This window comes from Salvelinus namaycush, chromosome 27, assembly GCF_016432855.1.
Source record: "Salvelinus namaycush isolate Seneca chromosome 27, SaNama_1.0, whole genome shotgun sequence".
NCBI lineage: Eukaryota > Metazoa > Chordata > Actinopteri > Salmoniformes > Salmonidae > Salvelinus > Salvelinus namaycush.
The window spans coordinates 9,377,654-9,400,437 of record NC_052333.1 but is presented as its reverse complement, the minus strand read 5'-3'; the positions used below and the strand labels follow the sequence as shown (position 1 = coordinate 9,400,437).

At 44.6% G+C, this 22,784-nt stretch overlaps 1 protein-coding gene across 1 annotated transcript in view; it reads right to left on the bottom strand.

The window, feature by feature from the left end:
* LOC120022534 (engulfment and cell motility protein 1-like) overlaps positions 1 to 21,040 on the bottom strand; it is a 158,459-nt gene extending 137,419 nt beyond the window's left edge. The window contains exon 1 of the mRNA XM_038966482.1: positions 20,808 to 21,040. The gene's annotated coding sequence lies outside the window, so the exon portion shown is untranslated. The remainder of the gene's footprint in view (positions 1 to 20,807) is intronic.
* Positions 21,041 to 22,784: the final 1,744 nt, after the last annotated feature.

The window sequence follows — 22,784 nt, the reverse complement described above, 5'->3', positions numbered from 1 at the left end:
CTCGTCTCCTCCCTACAGGTGTGCCCGTCTGCCAGTGCCGCCGTACTGCCCGTCTGCCCAGAGCCGCCTGCACTGCCCGTCTGCCCAGCCGCCTGCACTGCCCGTCTGCCCAGAGCCGCCTGAACTGCCCGTCTGTCCTGAGCCTTCAAAGCCGCCCTCTGTCCTGAGCCGCTAGAGCCATCCGTCAGTCAGGAGCCGCTAGAGCCCCGACGAAGGAGCTCCGACCGCCCGCGGACAGGACAGCCGGACCGCCCGCCGGACAGGAGCAGCCAGAGCCGCCCGCCAGACAGGAGCAGCCAGAGCCGCCCGCAGACAGGAGCGCCAGACGCCGCCAGAACGGAGCACAGCCGCCAGACAGAGCACCAGAGCCGCCCGCCAGACAGGAGCAGCCAGAGCCGCCCGCCAGACAGGAGCAGCCGAGCCCCCCCAGACAGACAGCAAGCGGCCCGCCAGACAGAGCAGCCAGAGCCGCCCTCCAGACAGGAGCAGCCAGAGCCGCCCGCCAGACAGGAGCAGCACAGAGCCGCCCGCCAGACAGGAGCAGCCAGAGCCCCCGCCAGACAGGAGCAGCCAGAGCCCCGCCCGCGCAGAACAGGAGCAGCCAGAGACCGCCCGCAGCCATACCGCCAGTGCCGTCAGCCAGCCATGACCAGCCAGAAGCCGTCCCGCCAGCCTGACCACCAGAGCCGTCCGCCAGCCATGACCAGCCAGAGCCGTCAGCCAGCCATGACCAGCCAGAGCCGTCCAGCCAGCCATGACCAGCCAAGCCTCAGCCGCCATGACAGCCAGAGCCGCAGCCAGCCATGACCAGCCAGAGCCTCAGCCAGCCATGACCAGCCAGAGCCGTCAGCCAGTCCGGTGCTGCCCCTCAGTCGTGCTGCCCTCAGTCCGGTGCCTGCCCTCGTCAGTGCTGCCCTCGTGCGGTGCTGCCCCTCAGTCCGGTCGCCCCCCTCAGTCCGGTGCTGCCCCTCAGTCCGGTGCTGCCCCCTCAGTCCGTTGCGGCGCCCTCAGTCCGGTGTTGCCCCTCAGTCCGTGTTGCCCTACCGGTGTTGCCCCTCAGTCCGGTGTTGCCCCTCAGTCCGGTGCTGCCCCTTAATCCAGTGGGGTTAATATGGAGGGTGGCCGTTAGGAGGAAGCCACGGAAGCTGGGATTGACTATGGTGGGGTGGGGACAACGTCCAGAGCCAGAGCCGCCACTGTGGACAGATGCCCACCCAGACCCTCCCCTATAGGTTCAGGTTTTGCGGCCGGAGTCCGCACCTTGGGGGGGGGGGGGGGGGTACTGTCACGTTCCTGACCTTATTTCCTTTATTTTGTCTTTGTTTAGTATGGTCAGGATGTGAGCTGGGTGGGCATTCTATGTTATGTGTTTCTATGTTGGGTTCTTTCAATTAGCCTGATAAGGTTCTCAATCAGGGGCAGGTGTTTTACGTTTCCTCTGATTGAGAACCATATTAAGGTAGGCTGTTCACACTGTTTGTTTGTGGGTGATTGTCCTGTGTCAGTGTTTGTGCCACACGGGACTGTTTCGTTTTGTTCCTGTTCGTGCGTTCTTCGTGTTCTGTAAGTTCTCATGTTCAGGTCTGTTTACGTCGTTTGTTATTTTGTAGTTGTTCAAGTGTGCTTCGTGTTCGTCTTTCTTTATTAAACGGATTATGTATTCAACCCACGCTGCATTTTGGTCCGATCCTTGCTCCCCCTCAGACGAGGAGGAGAACGAACGTTACAGGCGCTCTCATTTGTTGACTTCTGTAACCGTAAAAGTTTTGGTTTCATGCATGTTAACATTAGAAGCCTCCTCCCTAAGTTTGTTTTATTCACTGCTTTAGACACTCTGCCAACCCGGATGTCCTAGCCGTGTCTGAATCCTGGCTTAGGAAGGCCACCAAAAACCCTCAAATTTCCATTCCTAACTACAACATTTTCCAACAAGATATAACTGCCAAAGGGGGCGGAGTTGCAATCTACTGCAGAGCTAGCCTGCAGAGTTCTGTCATACTATCCAGGTCTGTGCCCAAACAATTTGAGCTTCTACTTTTAAAAATCCACCTATCCAGAAACAAGTCTCTCACCGTTGCCACTTGCTATAGACCACCTTCTGTCCCCGATGGTCCCCCACACCATATGTGAATTGATTGCCCCCCATCTATCGTCAGAGCTCGTACTGTTAGGTGACCTAAACTGGCACATGCTTAACACCCCGGCCGTCCTACAATCTAAGCTAAATGCCCTCAATCTCACACAAATTATCAATGAACCTACCAGGTACAACCCCAAATCTGTAAACACGGGCACCCTCATAGATATACTCCTAACCAACCTGCCCTCCAAATACACCTCTGCTGTCTTCAACCAGGATCTCAGCGATCACTGCCTCATTGCCTGCGTCGTAATGGGTCTGCGGTCAAACGACCACCCTTCATGACTGTCAAACGCTCCCTAAAACACTTCAGCGAGCAGGCCTTTCTAATCGACCTGGCCGGGTATCCTGGAAGGATATTGACTCATTCCGTCAGTACAGGATGCCTGGTTGCTTTTTAAAAGTGCTTTCCTCACCATCTTAAATAAGTATCCCATTCAAAAAATGTAGAACCAGGAACAGATATAGCATTTGGTTCACTCCAGACCTGACTGCCCTTGACCAGCACAAAACATCCTGTGGCGTACTGCATAAGCATCGAATAGCCCCCGTGATATGCAACTTTTCAGGGAAGTTATGCACAAAGTAGATGTCCTAACCGACTTGCCAAAACTATAGTTTGTTAACAAGAAATTTGTGGAGTGGTTGAAAAACTAGTTTTAATGACTCCGACCTAAGAGTATGTAAACTTCAACTGTGTAGTAGTAGTAGTAGTAGTAGTAGTTGTTCTTTGGGGTCACTTAGAAATGTCCTTGTTTTTGAAAGAAAAGCTAAAAAAAACAACAACATTAAAATAACATCAAATTGATCAGAAATACAGCGTAGATATTGCTAATGTTGTAAATGACTATTGTAGCTGGAAAAGGCAGATTTTTTAAATGGAATATCTACATAGGCGTACAGAGGCGCATTATCAGCAACCATCCCTCCTGTGTTCCATTGGCACGTTGTGTTAGTTAATCCAAGTTTATTGTTTTAAAAGGCTAATTGATCATTAGAAAACCCTTTTGCAATTATGTGAGCACAGCTGAAAACTGTTGTCCTGAATAAGGAAGCAATAAACCATTCTTTAGACTAGTTAGACTATCTGAAGTATCAGCATTTGTGGGTTCGATTACAGGCTCAAAATGGCCAGAAACAAATAACTTTCTTCTGAAACTCGTCAGTCTATTCTTGTGCTGAGAAATGAAGGCTATTCCTTGCGAGAAATTGCCAAGAAACTGAAGATCTCGTACAACGCTGTGTACTACTCCCTTCACAGAACAGCGCAAAGTGGCTCTAACCAGAATAGAAAGAGGAGTGGGAGGCCCCGGTGCACAACTGAGCAAGAGGACAAGTACATTATAGTGTCTGTCTAGTTTGAGAAACGACGCCTCACAAGTCCTCAACAGGCAGCTTCATTAAATGGTACCTGCAAAACACCAGTCTCAACGTCAACAGTGAAGAGGCAACTCCGGGATGCTGGCCTTCTAGGCAGAGTTGCAAAGAAAAAAGCCATATCTCAGACTGGCCAATAAAAATAAAAGATTAAGATGGGGAAAAGAACACAGACACTGGAAAAAGGAACTCTGCCTAGAAGGCCAGCATCCCGGAGTCGCCTCTTCACTGTTGACATTGAGACTGGTGAGTTCTTTGTTTCTGGCCATTTTGAGCCTGTAATCGAACCCAGAAATGCCGATGCCCCAGATACTGAACTAGTCTAAAAGAAGGCCAGTTTTATTGCTTCTTTAATCAGAACAACAGTTTTCAGCTGTGCTAACATGATTGCAAAAGGGCTTTCTAATGATCAATTAGCCTTTTAAAATGATAGACTTGGATTAGGTAACACAACATGCCATTGGAACACAGGAGTGATGGTTGCTGATAATGGGCCTCTGTAGACCTATGTAGATATTCCATTTAAAAAAAAAAACTGCCGTTTCCAGCTACAACATTAACAATGTCTATACTGTATTTCTGATCAATTTGATTTTAAATGGACAAAAAAATTGTTTTTCTTTCAAAAACATTTGAACGGTAGTGTATAAACCTCTTCAACTTTCCTAAACAGCTGGGAGGGGGGGGTGTACTGGGCTGACACCTTGTATAGATTTCAAAAGAGCCTAAACCCCAGCGCTTCATCTGACACCTCCACAAAGGACCGTGGCTCACCAAGGGGCCAGGGTGTGACACCGTGCTACAGACAGCTTACAAAGGAGCCCGGAACCTTTATCTGTGTAAGAAACAAAGGCCACAGAGACAGGCACAGTGAGTTATCATCGCCTACGAAACAGAAACACACACAGAGAGAGATGGAGTGACACAGAGACACATGATGAAACACCCGCTACAATTATGACACCATCACACACTGCAAGAGACACATTGAAGCACTTGCTTCAAGCCAGTTCGCACATTCACACACGGCCACGCTCTAGCCATGCTTTCAGTGTCCTGTTACACCATGAGGGAGTGTCTCACACAAACACACACAGTAGGCCTAAGTACTGTCGTTTTTATTCACACAGAAGCACCTACAGGAAAATCCCTCGTAAGAGCTCATTGAAAGTTTGATTTATTCTCTTTGCCCTATGAAACTGTGCCCACATACCTCTATCAGAGTTCCCCCTGGGTGGTAGACACAGGCAGACAAAACAATGAATAATTAAGGAGGAAGAGAAACAGAAAGAGAGGAGAGCAATGGAGGGAAACGTGGCAGAGCTGCAACAAAAGGGAACAGGACATGTTGTGAGTGACAGGCAGCAAATTCAAAGTTGAACATCATTGTGAGAAATCATGTGGAGAAATCATCAATTACTAAAACATTACTCATTCCCTCTCTCAAAGAGCATCTCTTTTAGTCACACCCAGCTTGCTAAAGACAGTCGGCAATGACAGACAGGCACACACACACACACACACACACACACGACAGCAGTGGAGAAGGTGGAAAGTTTTAAGTTCATCGGTGTACATATCACCGACAAACTGAAATGGTTCACGCACACAGACAGTGTGGTGAAGAAGGCGCAACAGCGCCTCTTCAAGCTCAGGGGGCTGAAATAAGGTGGCTTGTCACCGAAAACTCTTACTAACTTTTACAGGTGCACAATTGAGAGCATCCTGTCGGGCTGTATCACCGCCTGGTACGGCAACTGCACCACCCACAACCGCAGGGCTCTCCAGAGGGTGGTGCGGTCTGCACAACGTGTCACCGGGGGCAAACTATCTGCCCTCCAGGACACCTACACCACCCGATGTCACAGGAAGGTGAAAAAGATCATCAAGGAAAATAACAACCCGAACCACTGCCTGTTCACCCCGCTACCATCCAGTAGGCGAGGTCAGTACAGGTGCATCAAAGCTGGGACAGAGAGATTGAAAAACAGCTTCTATCTCAAGGCCATCAGACTGTTAAACAACCATCACTAGCACAGAGAGGTGGCTGCCTACCTACAGACTTGATATCATTGGCCACTTTAATAAATGGAACTAGGCACTTTAATAATGGCACTTTAAGAATGTTTACATATCTCGGATTACTCATCTCAAATGTACACTACCGTTCAAAAGTTTTGGGTCACTTAGAAATGTCCTTATTTTGAAAGAAAATTACATTTTTTGTCCATTAAAATAACATCAAATTAGGGCCTCCCGGGTGGTGCAGTGGCCTAGGGCACTGCATCGCAGCGCTAGCTGCGCCACCAGAGACTCTGGGTTCGCGCCCAGGCTCTGTCGCAGCCGGCCGCGACCGGGAGGTCCGTGGGGCGACGCACAATTGGCCTAGCGTCGTCCGGGTTAGGGAGGGTTTGGCCGGTAGGGATATCCTTGTCTCATCGCGCACCTGTGGCGGGCCGGGCGCAGTGCGCACTAACCAAGGGAGCCGGGTGCACGGTGTTTCCTCCGACACATTGGTGTCGCCCCACGGCTGGCTTCCGGCTGGCTTCCGGGTTGGAGACGCGCTGTGTTAAGAAGCAGTGCGGCTTGGTTGGGTTGTGTTTCGGAGGACGCATGGCTTTCGACCTTCGTCTCTCCCGAGCCCGTACGGGAGTTGTAGCGATGAGAGAAGATAGTAATTACTCGTAATTGGATACCACGAAAATTGGGGAGAAAAGGGGGTAAAATTTATTTAAAAAAAATAAAAAATAAAAAAAATAACATCAAATTGATCAGAAATACAGTATAGACATTGTTAATGTTGTAAATGACTATTGTAGCTGGAAATGGCCAGAAACAAAGAACTTTCTTCTGAAACCCATCAGTCTAAGAAACTGAAGATCTCGTACAACGCTGTGTACTACTCCCTTCACAGAACAGTGCGAACTGGCTCTAACCAGAATAGAAAGAGGAGTGGGAGGCCCGGTGCACAACTGAGCAAGAGGACAAGTACATTAGCGTGTCTAGTTTGAGAAACAGACACTTCAACAGACACCTACATTTTTTTTTTAAAGAAACACCTCAACAACAAAACAAAAAAAACAGACACCTCAGACACCTCAGACACCTCCCACTCCTCTTTATATTCTGGTTAGAGCCAGTTCGCACTGTTCTGTGAAGGGAGTAGTACACAGCGTTGTACGAGATCTTCAGTTTCTTAGACTGACGGGTTTCAGAAGAAAGTTATTTGTTTCTGGCAATTTTGCGCCTGTAATCGAACCCACAAATGCTGATCCTCCAGATACTCAACTAGTCTAAAGAATGACAGTTTTATTGCTTCTTTAATCAGGACAACAGTTTTCGGCTGTGCTGGCATAATTGCAAAAGGGTTTTCTAATGATCAATTAGCCTTTTAATATGATAACCTTGGATTAGCTAACACAACGTGCCATTGGAACACAGGAGTGATGGTTGCTGATAATAGGCTTCTGTACGCCTATGTAGATATTCCATTTAAAAATCTGCCGTTTCCAGCTACAATAGTCATTTACAACATTAACAATGTCTACACTGTATTTCTGATCAATTTGATGTTATTTTAATGGACAAAAAATGTAATTTTCTTCAACTGGCAGCTTCATTATATAGTAACCGCAAAACACCAGTCTCAATGTCAACAGTGAAGAGGCGACTCCAGGATGCTGGCCTTCTAGGCAGAGTTGCAAAGATGAAGCCATATCTCAGAATGGCCAATAAAAAGAAAAGATTAAGATGGGTTAAAGAACACAGACAGAGGGACAGAGGAACTCTGCCTCAGCTGATGTCACAAAGTGCTGTATAGAAACCCAGCCTAAAACCCCAAATAGCAAGCAATGCTACTACTACTACCTGTGTCTCAGCAGGCTACTACAGTACTACTACCAGTAACCGTCTCTGTCTCAGCAGGCTACTAAACTACTACTGCCTGTCTCAGCAGGATACTACACTACTACCACTACTACTGGCTGTTTCAGCAGGCTACTACTAACTGTCTCTGTCTAAGCAGGCTACTACAGTACTACTACTGACTGTCTGTCTCAGCAGGCTACTACACTAACTATCTAAGCAGGCTACTACTACTACTATTACTACTACTAATACTACTACTGTGTCTCAGCAGGCTACTACACTACTACTGTCTGTCTCAGCAGGCTACTACAGTACTACTACTACTACAGTCGTGGCCAAAAGTTTTGAGAATGACACAAATATTAATTTCCACCAAGTTTGCTGCTTCAGTGTCTTTAGATATTTTTTGTCAGATGTTACTATGGAATACTTAAGTATAATTACAAGCATTTCATAAGTGTCAAAGGCTTTCATTGACAATTACATGAAGTTGATGCAAAGAGTCAATATTTGCAGTGTTGACCCTTCTTTTTCAAGATCTCTGCAATCTGCCCTGGCATGCTGTCAATTAACTTCTGGGCCACATCATGACTGATGGCAGCCCATTCTTGCATAATCAATGTTTGGAGTTTGTCAGAATTTGTGGGGTTTTGTTTGTCCACCCGCCTCTTGAGGATTGACCACAAGTTCTCAATGGGATTAAGGTCTGGGAGTTTCCTGGCCATGGACCCAAAATATCAAGTTTTTGTTCCCCGAGCCAATTAGTTATCACTTTTGCCTTATGGCAAGGTGCTCCATCATGCTGGAAAAGGCATTGTTCGTCACCAAACTGTTCCTGGATGGTTGGGAGAAGTTGCTCACGGAGGATGTGTTGGTACCATTCTTTATTCATGGCTGTGTTCTTAGGCAAAATTGTGAGTGAGCCCACTCCCTTGGCTGAGAAGCAACCTCACACATGAATGGTCTCAGGATAGTTTACTGTTGGCATGACACAGGACTGATGGTAGCGCTCACCTAGTCTTCTCCGGACAAGCTTTTTTCCGGATGTGCCAAAAAAATCGGAAAGGAGATTCATCAGAGAAAATGACTTTACCCCAGTCATCAGCAGTCCAATCCCTGTACCTTTTGCAGAATATCAGTCTGTCCCTGATGTTTTTCCTGGAGAGAAGTGGCTTCTTTGCTGCTCTTCTTGACACCAGGTCATCCTCCAAAAGTCTTCACCTCACTGTGTGTGCAGATGCACTCACACACTACTACTACTGTCTCAGCAGACTACTACTGTCTCAGCAGACTACTACTACTACTACTACTACTGTCTCAGCAGGTTACTACTACTACTACTACTACTACTGTCTCAGCAGACTACTACTGTTTCAGCAGGTTACTACTACTACTACTACTACTACTACTACTACTGTCTCAGCAGGTTACTACTACTACTACTACTGTCTCAGCAGGTTACTACTACTACTACTACTACCGTCTCAGCAGGTTACTACTACTACTACTACTACTACTGTCTCAGCAGGTTACTACTACTACTACTACTACTACTGTCTCAGCAGGTTACTACTACTACTACTACTACTACTACTGTCTCAGCAGTTTACTACTACTACTACTACTGTCTCAGCAGGTTACTACTACTACTACTACTGTCTCAGCAGGTTACTACTACTACTACTACTACTGTCTCAGCAGGTTACTACTACTACTACTGTCTCAGCAGGTTACTACTACTACTACTACTACTACTACTGTCTCAGCAGTTTACTACTACTACTACTACTGTCTCAGCAGGTTACTACTACTACTACTACTGTCTCAGCAGGTTACTACTACTACTGTCTCAGCAGTTTACTACTACTACTACTACTACTGTCTCAGCAGGTTACTACTACTACTACTACTGCTACTGTCTCAGCAGGTTACTACTACTACTACTACTACTACTGTCTCAGCAGGTTACTACTACTACTACTGTCTCAGCAGGTTACTACTACTACTACTACTACTACTGTCTCAGCAGGTTACTACTACTACTACTACTGTCTCAGCAGGTTACTACTACTACTACTACTACTACTACTACTACTACTACTACTGTCTCAGCAGGTTACTACTACTACTACTACTACTACTACTGTCTCAGCAGGTTACTACTACTACTACTACTACTACTACTACTACTGTCTCAGCAGGTTACTACTACTACTACTACTACTGTCTCAGCAGTTTACTACTACTACTACTGTCTCAGCAGGATTCTACTACTACTACTACTACTACTACTACTACTACTACTACTACTACTACTACTGCCTCAGCAGGTTACTACTACTGTCTCAGCAGGTTACTACTACTACTGTCTCAGCAGGTTACTACTACTACTACTACTACTACTGTCTCAGCAGGTTACTACTACTACTACTACTACTACTACTACTACTACTACTACTACTGTCTCAGCAGGTTACTACTACTACCGACTCAGCAAGGTACTACTACTGTCTCAGCAGGTTACTACTACTACTACTGTCCTAGCAGGTTACTACTACTACTACTACTACTACTACTGTCTCAGCAGGTTACTACTACTACTACTGTCTCAGCAGGTTACTACTACTACTACTGTCTCAGCAGGTTACTACTACTACTACTACTACTACTACTACTACTGCCTCAGCAGGTTACTACTACTGTCTCAGCAGGTTACTACTACTACTGTCTCAGCAGGTTACTACTACTACTACTACTACTACTGTCTCAGCAGGTTACTACTACTACTACTACTACTACTACTACTACTACTACTGTCTCAGCAGGTTACTACTACTACCGACTCAGCAAGGTACTACTACTGTCTCAGCAGGTTACTACTACTACTACTGTCCTAGCAGGTTACTACTACTACTACTACTACTGTCTCAGCAGGTTACTACTACTACTACTGTCTCAGCAGGTTACTACTACTACTACTGTCTCAGCAGGTTACTACTACTACTGTCTCAGCAGGTTACTACTACTACTACTACTACTGTCTCAGCAGGTTACTACTACTACTACTACTGTCGCAGCAGGTTACTACTACTACTACTACTACTACTACTACTACTACTACTACTACTACTACTGTCTCAGCAGTTTACTACTACTGTCTCAGCAGGTTACTACTACTACTACTACTACTACTACTACTGTCTCAGCAGGTTACTACTAGTACTACTGTCTCAGCAGGTTGCTACTACTACTACTACTGTCTCAGCACACTACTACTACTACTACTGTCTCAGCAGACTACTACTACTACTACTGTCTCAGCAGACTACTACTGTCTCAGCAGACTACTACTGTCTCAGCAGACTACTACTACTACTACTGTCTCAGCAGGTTACTACTACTACTACTACTACTACTGTCTCAGCAGACTACTACTGTTTCAGCAGGTTACTACTACTACTACCGTCTCAGCAGGTTACTACTACTACTACTACTACTACTGTCTCAGCAGGTTACTACTACTACTACTACTGTCTCAGCAGGTTACTACTACTACTACTACTGTCTCAGCAGTTTACTACTACTGTCTCAGCAGGTTACTACTACTACTACTACTGTCTCAGCAGGTTACTACTACTACTGTCTCAGCAGGTTACTACTACTACTACTACTGTCTCAGCAGGTTACTACTACTACTACTGTCTCAGCAGGTTACTACTACTACTACTACTACTACTACTACTACTGTCTCAGCAGGATTCTACTACTACTACTACTGTCTCAGCAGGTTACTACTACTACTACTACTACTGTCTCAGCATGTTACTACTACTACTACTACTACTGTCTCAGCAGGTTACTACTACTGTCTCAGCAGGTTACTACTACTACTGTCTCAGCAGGTTACTACTACTACTACTACTACTACTGTCTCAGCAGGTTACTACTACTACCGACTCAGCAAGTTACTACTACTGTCTCAGCAGGTTACTACTACTACTGTCCTAGCAGGTTACTACTACTACTACTACTGTCCTAGCAGGTTACTACTACTACTACTACTGTCTCAGCAGGTTACTACTACTACTACTACTGTCTCAGCAGGTTACTACTACTACTACTACTACTGTCTCAGCAGGTTACTACTACTACTGTCTCAGCAGGTTACTACTACTACTACTACTACTACTGTCTCAGCAGGTTACTACTACTACTACTGTCACAGCAGGTTACTACTACTACTACTGTCGCAGCAGGTTACTACTACTACTACTACTACTACTACTACTACTACTACTACTGTCTCAGCAGTTTACTACTACTACTACTGTCTCAGCAGGATTCTACTACTACTACTACTACTACTACTACTGTCTCAGCAGGTTATTACTACTACTACTACTACTACTACTACTACTACTACTACTACTACTACTACTACTACTACTACTGCCTCAGCAGGTTACTACTACTGTCTCAGCAGGTTACTACTACTACTGTCTCAGCAGGTTACTACTACTACTACTACTACTACTACTACTGTCTCAGCAGGTTACTACTACTACTACTACTACTACTACTACTACTACTACTACTACTACTACTGTCTCAGCAGGTTACTACTACTACCGACTCAGCAAGGTACTACTACTGTCTCAGCAGGTTACTACTACTACTACTGTCCTAGCAGGTTACTACTACTACTACTACTACTGTCTCAGCAGGTTACTACTACTACTACTGTCTCAGCAGGTTACTACTACTACTACTACTGTCTCAGCAGGTTACTACTACTACTACTGTCTCAGCAGGTTACTACTACTACTACTGTCTCAGCAGGTTACTACTACTACTACTGTCTCAGCAGTTTACTACTACTACTACTGTCTCAGCAGGTTACTACTACTACTACTACTACTGTCTCAGCAGGTTACTACTACCACTACTGTCTCAGCAGGTTACTACTACTACTACTACTACTGTCTCAGCAGGTTACTACTACTACTACTACTGTCTCAGCAGGTTACTACTACTACTACTACTGTCTCAGCAGGTTACTACTACTACCACTACTGTCTCAGCAGGTTACTACTATTACTACTACTACTGTCTCAGCAGGTTACTACTACTACTACTACTGTCTCAGCAGGTTACTACTACTACTACTACTACCTCAGCAGGTTACTACTACTACTACTACTACTACTGTCTCAGCAGGTTACTACTACTACTACTACTACTGTCTCAGCAGGTTACTACTACTACTACTACTGTCTCAGCAGGTTACTACTACTACTACTACTGTCTCAGCAGGTTACTACTACTACTGTCTCAGCAGGTTACTACTACTACTACTACTACTACTACTACTGTCTCAGCAGGTTACTACTACTACTGTCTCAGCAGGTTGCTACTACTACTACTACTACTGTCTCAGCAGGTTGCTACTACTACTGTCTCAGCAGGTTGCTACTACTACTACTGTCTCAGCAGGTTGCTATTACTACTGTCTCAGCAGGTTGCTACTACTACTGTCTCAGCAGGTTACTACTACTACTACTACTACTGTCTCAGCAGGTTACTACTACTACTACTACTACTATCTCAGCAGGTTACTACTACTACTGTCTCAGCAGGTTGCTACTACTACTACTACTGTCTCAGCAGGTTACTACTACTACTACTACTGTCTCAGCAGGTTACTACTACTACTGTCTCAGCAGGTTACTACTACTACTACTACTACTGTCTCAGCAGGTTCCTACTACTACTACTGTCTCAGCAGGTTCCTACTACTACTACTGTCTCAGCAGGTTCCTACTACTACTACTGTCTCAGCAGGTTACTACTACTACTACTACTGTCTCAGCAGGTTACTACTACTACTACTACTGTCTCAGCAGGTTACTACTACTACTACTACTACTACTACTACTGTCTCAGCAGGTTACTACTACTACTACTACTACTGTCTCAGCAGGTTACTACTACTACTGTCTCAGCAGGTTACTACTACTACTACTACTGTCTCAGCAGGTTACTACTACTACTACTGTCTCAGCAGGTTACTACTACTACTACTACTACTACTGTCTCAGCAGGTTGCTACTACTACTGTCTCAGCAGGTTGCTACTACTACTGTCTCAGCAGGTTGCTACTACTACTGTCTCAGCAGGTTGCTACTACTACTGTCTCAGCAGGTTGCTACTACTACTGTCTCAGCAGGTTGCTACTACTACTACTACTGTCTCAGCAGGTTACTACTACTACTACTACTGTCTCAGCAGGTTACTACTACTACTGTCTCAGCAGGTTGCTACTACTACTGTCTCAGCAGGTTGCTACTACTACTACTACTACTGCCTCAGCAGGTTCCTACTACTACTACTACTGTCTCAGCAGGTTACTACTACTACTACTACTACTACTACTACTACTACTACTACTACTGTCTCAGCAGGTTACTACTACTACTACTGTCTCAGCAGGTTACTACTACTACTACTACTACTGTCTCAGCAGGTTACTACTACTACTACTACTGTCTCAGCAGGTTACTACTACTACTACTACTACTGTCTCAGCAGGTTACTACTACTACTACTACTGTCTCAGCAGGTTACTACTACTACTACTACTACTACTACTGTCTCAGCAGGTTACTACTACTACTACTGTCTCAGCAGGTTACTACTACTACTACTACTGTCTCAGCAGGTTACTACTACTACTACTACTACTACTACTACTACTACTGTCTCAGCAGTTTACTACTACTACTACTACTACTGTCTCAGCAGTTTACTACTACTACTGTCTCAGCAGGTTACTACTACTACTACTACTACTACTACTACTGTCTCAGCAGGTTACTACTACTACTACTGTCTCAGCAGGTTACTACTACTACTGTCTCAGCAGGTTACTACTACTACTAATAATACTGTCTCAGCAGGTTACTACTACTACTACTACTACTGTCTCAGCAGGTTACTACTACTACTACTACTGTCTCAGCAGGTTACTACTACTACTACTACTGTCTCAGCAGGTTACTACTACTACTGTCTCAGCAAGTTACTACTACTACTGTCTCAGCAAGTTACTACTACTACTGTCTCAGCAAGTTACTACTACTACTGTCTCAGCAGGTTACTACTACTACTACTACTACTACTACTGTCTCAGCAGGTTACTACTACTACTACTACTGTCTCAGCAGGGTACTACTACTACTACTACTACTACTACTACTACTGTCTCAGCAGGTTACTACTACTACTACTACTGTCTCAGCAGGTTGCTACTACTACTGTCTCAGCAGGTTGCTACTACTACTACTACTACTACTACTACTACTGTCTCAGCAGGTTGCTACTACTACTGTCTCAGCAGGTTCCTACTACTACTACTGTCTCAGCAGGTTCCTACTACTACTACTACTACTGTCTCAGCAGGTTACTACTGCTACTACTGTCTCAGCAGGGTACTACTACTGTCTCAGCAGGGTACTACTACTACTACTACTACTACTACTACTACTACTGTCTCAGCAGGTTACTACTACTACTACTACTACTACTGTCTCAGCAGGTTACTACTACTACTACTACTGTCTAAGCAGGTTGCTACTACTACTACAACTACTACTACTACTACTACTGTCTCAGCAGGTTACTACTACTACTACTACTACTACTACTGTCTCAGCAGACTACTACTACTACTACTACTACTGTCTCAGCAGACTACTACTACTGTCTCAGCAGACTACTACTACTGTCTCAGCTGACTACTACTACTACTACTACTACTACTACTACTACTACTACTACTACTACTGTCTCAGCAGGTTGCTACTACTACTACTACTACTGCCTCAGCAGACTACTACTACTACTACTACTACTGTCTCAGCAGACTACTACTACTACTACTGTTTCAGCAGACTACTACTACTGTCTCAGCAGACTACTACTACTACTACTACTGTCTCAGCAGGTTACTACTACTACTACTACTACTACTACTACTGTCTCAGCAGACTACTACTACACTGTCTGTCTCAGCAGGTTGCTGCTACTACTACTACTACTACTACTGTCTCAGCAGGTTCCTACTACTACTACTACTACTGTCTCAGCAGGTTACTACTACTACTGTCTCAGCAGGTTACTACTACTACTACTACTGTCTCAGCAGGTTACTACTACTACTAGTGTCACAGCAGGTTACTACTACTACTACTGTCGCAGCAGGTTACTACTACTACTACTACTACTGTCGCAGCAGGTTACTACTACTACTACTACTACTACTGTCTCAGCAGTTTACTACTACTACTACTGTCTCAGCAGGATTCTACTACTACTACTACTACTACTACTACTACTACTACTGTCTCAGCAGGTTACTACTACTACTACTACTACTACTACTACTACTACTACTACTACTGTCTCAGCAGGTTCCTACTACTACTACTACTACTGTCTCAGCAGGTTACTACTACTACTGTCTCAGCAGGTTACTACTACTACTACTGTCTCAGCAGGGTACTACTACTACTACTACTGTTTCAGCAGGTTACTACTACTACTACTACTACTGTCTCAGCAGGTTACTACTACTACTACTACTGTCTCAGCAGGTTGCTACTACTACTACTACTACTACTGTCTCAGCAGGTTGCTACTACTACTACTACTACTACTACTACTACTACTACTACTGTCTCAGCAGGTTACTACTAGTACTACTGTCTCAGCAGGTTGCTACTACTACTACTACTGTCTCAGCAGACTACTACTACTACTACTACTACTGTCTCAGCAGACTACTACTACTGTCTCAGCAGACTACTACTACTGTCTCAGCTGACTACTACTACTACTGTCTCAGCAGGTTGCTACTACTACTACTACTACTGTCTCAGCAGACTACTACTGTCTCAGCAGACTACTACTACACTGTCTGTCTCAGCAGGTTGCTACTACTACTACTACTACTACTACTACTGTCTCAGCAGACTACTACTACTGTCTCAGCAGGTTACTACTACTACTACTACTGTCTAAGCAGGTTGCTACTACTACTACAACTACTACTACTACTACTACTGTCTCAGCAGGTTACTACTACTACTACTACTACTACTACTGTCTCAGCAGACTACTACTACTACTACTACTACTGTCTCAGCAGACTACTACTACTGTCTCAGCAGACTACTACTACTGTCTCAGCTGACTACTACTACTACTACTACTACTACTACTACTACTACTACTACTGTCTCAGCAGGTTGCTACTACTACTACTACTACTGCCTCAGCAGACTACTACTACTACTACTACTACTGTCTCAGCAGACTACTACTACTACTACTGTTTCAGCAGACTACTACTACTGTCTCAGCAGACTACTACTACTACTACTACTGTCTCAGCAGGTTACTACTACTACTACTACTACTACTACTACTGTCTCAGCAGACTACTACTACACTGTCTGTCTCAGCAGGTTGCTGCTACTACTACTACTACTACTACTGTCTCAGCAGGTTCCTACTACTACTACTACTACTGTCTCAGCAGGTTACTACTACTACTGTCTCAGCAGGTTACTACTACTACTACTACTGTCTCAGCAGGTTACTACTACTACTAGTGTCACAGCAGGTTACTACTACTACTACTGTCGCAGCAGGTTACTACTACTACTACTACTACTGTCGCAGCAGGTTACTACTACTACTACTACTACTACTGTCTCAGCAGTTTACTACTACTACTACTGTCTCAGCAGGATTCTACTACTACTACTACTACTACTACTACTACTACTACTGTCTCAGCAGGTTACTACTACTACTACTACTACTACTACTACTACTACTACTACTACTGTCTCAGCAGGTTCCTACTACTACTACTACTACTGTCTCAGCAGGTTACTACTACTACTGTCTCAGCAGGTTACTACTACTACTACTGTCTCAGCAGGGTACTACTACTACTACTACTGTTTCAGCAGGTTACTACTACTACTACTACTACTGTCTCAGCAGGTTACTACTACTACTACTACTGTCTCAGCAGGTTGCTACTACTACTACTACTACTACTGTCTCAGCAGGTTGCTACTACTACTACTACTACTACTACTACTACTACTACTACTACTGTCTCAGCAGGTTACTACTAGTACTACTGTCTCAGCAGGTTGCTACTACTACTACTACTGTCTCAGCAGACTACTACTACTACTACTACTACTGTCTCAGCAGACTACTACTACTGTCTCAGCAGACTACTACTACTGTCTCAGCTGACTACTACTACTACTGTCTCAGCAGGTTGCTACTACTACTACTACTACTGTCTCAGCAGACTACTACTGTCTCAGCAGACTACTACTACACTGTCTGTCTCAGCAGGTTGCTACTACTACTACTACTACTACTACTACTGTCTCAGCAGACTACTACTACTGTCTCAGCAGGTTACTACTACTACTACTACTACTACTACTGTCTCAGCAGACTACTACTGTCTCAGCAGACTACTACTACACTGTCTGTCTCAGCAGGTTGCTACTACTACTACTACTACTACTACTGTCTCAGCAGGTTGCTACTACTACTACTACTACTACTACTACTGTCTCAGCAGGTTACTACTACTACTACTACTACTGTCTCAGCAGGTTACTACTACTACTACTACTACTGTTTCAGCAGGTTACTACTACTGTCTCAGCAGGTTACTACTACTACTACTATTACTACTACTACTGCCTCAGCAGGTTACTACTACTACTACTACTGTCTCAGCATGTTACTACTACTACTACTACTACTACTACTGTCTCAGCAGGTTGCTACTACTACTACTACTGTCTCAGCAGGTTGCTACTACTACTACTACTACTACTACTACTACTGTCTCAGCAGGGTACTACTACTACTACTACTACTACTACTACTACTGTCTCAGCAGGTTGCTACTACTACTACTACTACTACTACTACTACTACTACTACTACTACTACTACTACTGTCTCAGCAGGTTGCTACTACTACTACTACTACTGTCTCAGCAGGTTGCTACTACTAGTACTACTACTACTACTGTCTCAGCAGGTTGCTACTACTAGTACTACTACTATCTCAGCAGGTTGCTACTACTACTACTACTACTACTGTCTCAGCAGGTTGCTACTACTACTACTACTACTACTACTACTACTACTACTACTACTACTATCTCAGCAGGTTGCTACTACTACTACTACTACTACTACTACTACTACTACTACTACTACTACTACTGTCTCAGCAGGTTGCTACTACTACTACTACTACTGTCTCAGCAGGTTGCTACTACTACTACTACTGTCTCAGCAGGTTACTACTACTACTACTACTACTGTCTCAGCAGGTTGCTACTACTACTACTACTACTACTGTCTCAGCAGGGTACTACTACTACTACTACTACTACTACTACTACTACTGTCTCAGCAGGTTACTACTACTACTACTACTACTACTACTGTCTCAGCAGGGTACTACTACTACTACTACTACTACTACTACTACTGTCTCAGCAGGTTACTACTACTGTCTCAGCAGGTTACTACTACTACTACTACTACTGTCTCAGCAGGTTGCTACTACTACTACTACTACTACTGTCTCAGCAGGTTGCTACTACTACTACTACTGTCTCAGCAGGTTGCTACTACTACTACTACTGTCTCAGCAGGTTGCTACTACTACTACTACTGTCTCAGCAGGTTGCTACTACTACTACTACTACTACTACTGTCTCAGCAGGTTGCTACTACTACTACTACTACTACTACTACTACTACTGTCTCAGCAGGTTGCTACTACTACTACTACTACTACTACTACTACTACTACTGTCTCAGCAGGTTGCTACTACTACTACCTCAGCAGACTACTACTACTACTACTACTACTGTCTCAGCAGGTTACTACTACTACTACTACTGTCTCAGCAGACTACTACTACTACTGTCTCAGCAGGTTGCTACTACTACTGTCTCAGCAGACTACTACTACTACTACTACTGTCTCAGCAGACTACTACTACTACTACTACTACTACTGTCTCAGCAGACTACTACTACTACTACTACTGTTTCAGCAGACTACTACTACTGTCTCAGCAGGTTACTACTACTACTACTACTACTACTGTCTCAGCAGACTACTACTACTACTGTCTCAGCAGGTTACTACTACTACTGTCTCAGCAGACTACTACTACTACTACTACTACTGTCTCAGCAGACTACTACTACTACTACTGTCTCAGCAGACTACTACTGTCTCAGCAGACTACTACTACTGTCTGTCTCAGCAGGTTGCTACAATACTACAACTACTAGTAACTGTCTCTGTCTCAACAGGCCACTTTGTTTCACAAACATGCCCTTGTTTCTGGTGCAGCAAGCAGGATATCCTGTCAGTAGTCTGTGCCAAAGGGCCGACAACAGCTCTCACAGCACTGTATTAACTCAGCCGAGGCACACAACACGCCTGCTGAGGGGACAGTAATTCTCTAAACTTGTGTTTATTAAATAGATGAACATTGTGTATGTATGAACTGTACACTCCTGGAAGCAGTGTAGATATGTGTGAAACGGAGCGATGCATGCTGCAGGGTGATATTTGCATCCCAAATATTACCCTACTCCCTCTATACTGCCCATACGGCTCTGGTCAAAGGTAGTGCACTATGTAGGGAATAGGGTGCCATTTGGTAGGGAATAGGGTGCCATTTGGGATGCAGTCAAGGTCTTACAGGTATGGGGGGGTAGTGTCATAAAAACAGTGAACCCAAGTGGTGAAACCAAAGGGGTTCACCAATAACAAAGTGAGTCAGCAACAGTATACATTTCGTTGTCACCATCCTGAATAAAATAAATGAGTCATAGAAAACGTCTGCGTCAATCCAGGTGTGACTAAACAACTATCACAGCCAAATCCATATCTAATGAGCTGCACAGCCAATGCTGTAAACATTTGTTGAATTCCAACAGTATGAGGTCTGTCATCCTTTAGGTGGTGAAACTCCATCTCACTCAGTTTCTAAATCCCCCTGTGCAGAGATTATAATAACAATCTATTTCATAGCTGACCTGTCAGGGGAAACCAAACTGGTAAACTCATGGGTACACTCAGAATGGCTGTCCTGGTATTGTGATTTATAATAATTATAATTCTGTAGTCTGAATAGGGTCAGTGCCCAGGGGGGTTAGAGGGCACAGGGGGTGAGGAGGGCAGAGGAGGAGGGCCCTAAAATGAGGGCCGCACCCTTCGGCCCAACGCACCCTACTCCAGCCTGAGTAGTGAGTACACAACAAGAAGAGAAGACCGGGGACTCACCCGGAAACCTTGACGACAAGCAGGTAGCGAGTTCAACCCGCGGGTCCACCCTCCAACACGTCTTCTTTCAAATCCACAACAAAACTAAAATAAACAAAATCTCCACTAACACTAGCTAGCCACAAATACAATAAGCATCCTTCGAGGTTCAGCAGTCACAAGAACAAGGGTTTCAAACTAAACTTCACCGTGCCTCTCCTTGGGCACAGAGACAGAAAAAAGCAAAAGAGAGAGAGAGGTTAACAGAAGGAGGAAGTAGGCGTTTGTCTAGAGAAGAGGAAACAGGTCTGTAGCAAAATAGGACGGTGAAAAAAAGCAGAAAAATTAAAAGATGAGACAACCGTTGGAGAAACAGACTACACGCCTTGCTCACAGGAAGTTACCTCAACCTGAAAAACATTGTGTCCCACAGCTATACTGTACTACTACATGTACTGGTCAGCATTCCGCCGGGCACAACAGTCGGGGAACGTTCAGATAGAAAATACATTATTTAGAATAAACATGCCTTTCTAACACGTACAATAAGGAATCACGCCAGCTCTATTCATGTCATTTCTATCTGGAACATTCCACAGTGTTTGCCTACTGAACATTACCCTGGTGTGGGGTCAACATAGTTTAGTCAGAGCTCTGAGCAGAGGGAGCCATGTTCCATTACCCAATACCACAAGGGTTTCGTCCTAAACGACATCCTATTCCCTATGTAGTGCGCTACTTTTGACAAGGGCCCATCTCTAGTGCATCAGTAAGGAGGAATGCACTAGATAGAGAATATGGTGTCATTTGGGACATAGCCAAGCTCTCACTTCCACCTCTGGCTGCCCTATTGTCTCACTGATGCCATAGACTATAAGCACAACTCGCACGGTGGTGGGAGAATGAGCCAAAACCTGACAGGATCTGAACATTTCAGCCTCATTTAACTAAGCTTTGGGACTGACGTCTTAGTTGGGAAGTGTCAGTGAAGCTGACCAGACCTGGGTTCAAATGGTATTTGAAATCTTTACAAATACTTTGAGCATTTGATTGTCTACCTGGAACGGTATCGTGGTGGGGTTTGCACTTTCGAGACTATTCCTTTGGTTCCATTGTGCCAGGCAAGCTCAATCAAGCGCAGATACAGTATTTGAAAGAAGACAAATGCTACTTGAACCCAGGTCTGGTGCTTACAGCTGCTTCACTGCACCCATTACAAATGTCGGGGGCTGACGTCTTAGTTGGCCAGTGTCAGTGTGTGAAGTCTGACACACAGCATATGTTTAACCCACCGTAGGGTTAGTGAGGCCCCAACTCCCCCGAGTCCCTACTCATCTCTACCACAAAGCCAAATACTATAGTAGTCTGTTTTCTAGCAGATTTTTACCTGGGATCAGATTCAAAGCTAACTCATCTGGCTCTCTGATTATCTGAGCTGTCAAGGCCACAGAGACAAGAGAGAATGAGAGAGAGAGAGAGAGAGAGAGAGAGAGAGGTGGAGAAAGTGATGGAGAGAGAAAGAGAGCGAAAGAGAGAGATGGCAGAAGAGAGAGAGATTGAGGATGAGGGAGGTAGGTCAACAAGGCCACAGAGACTAAGCAGAAAGAGAGATGGAGGAAGGGAGAGAAAGAAAGAGAAGAGGAGGCAGGTAGGTCAACAGGGCAAATGAGCTCAGCCGTTTCACATAATGTGTTTCATAAGACATCTAACATTTCACCAGAATCTCTCCTTTCACAGCATTTAACACGACCACCTGTTTGACATTTACAATTGTTATTATACAATTGTACCAGACAGAACAGATCACAGGTTGTCAGACAGGCACATATATCCCAGCTAACAAATGTTGGTTCCCAGAACATTGTGGCAGCGTTATATGTAAAAAGTTAAAAAGTTAAAGAGAATATATAAGGGAAAGTCACAGGAACATTCTGTGTTAGCTGGGATTTCACTACACCTTATTGGGTCATTTGTGTTTCAGCAGTTGGGGCCTACATT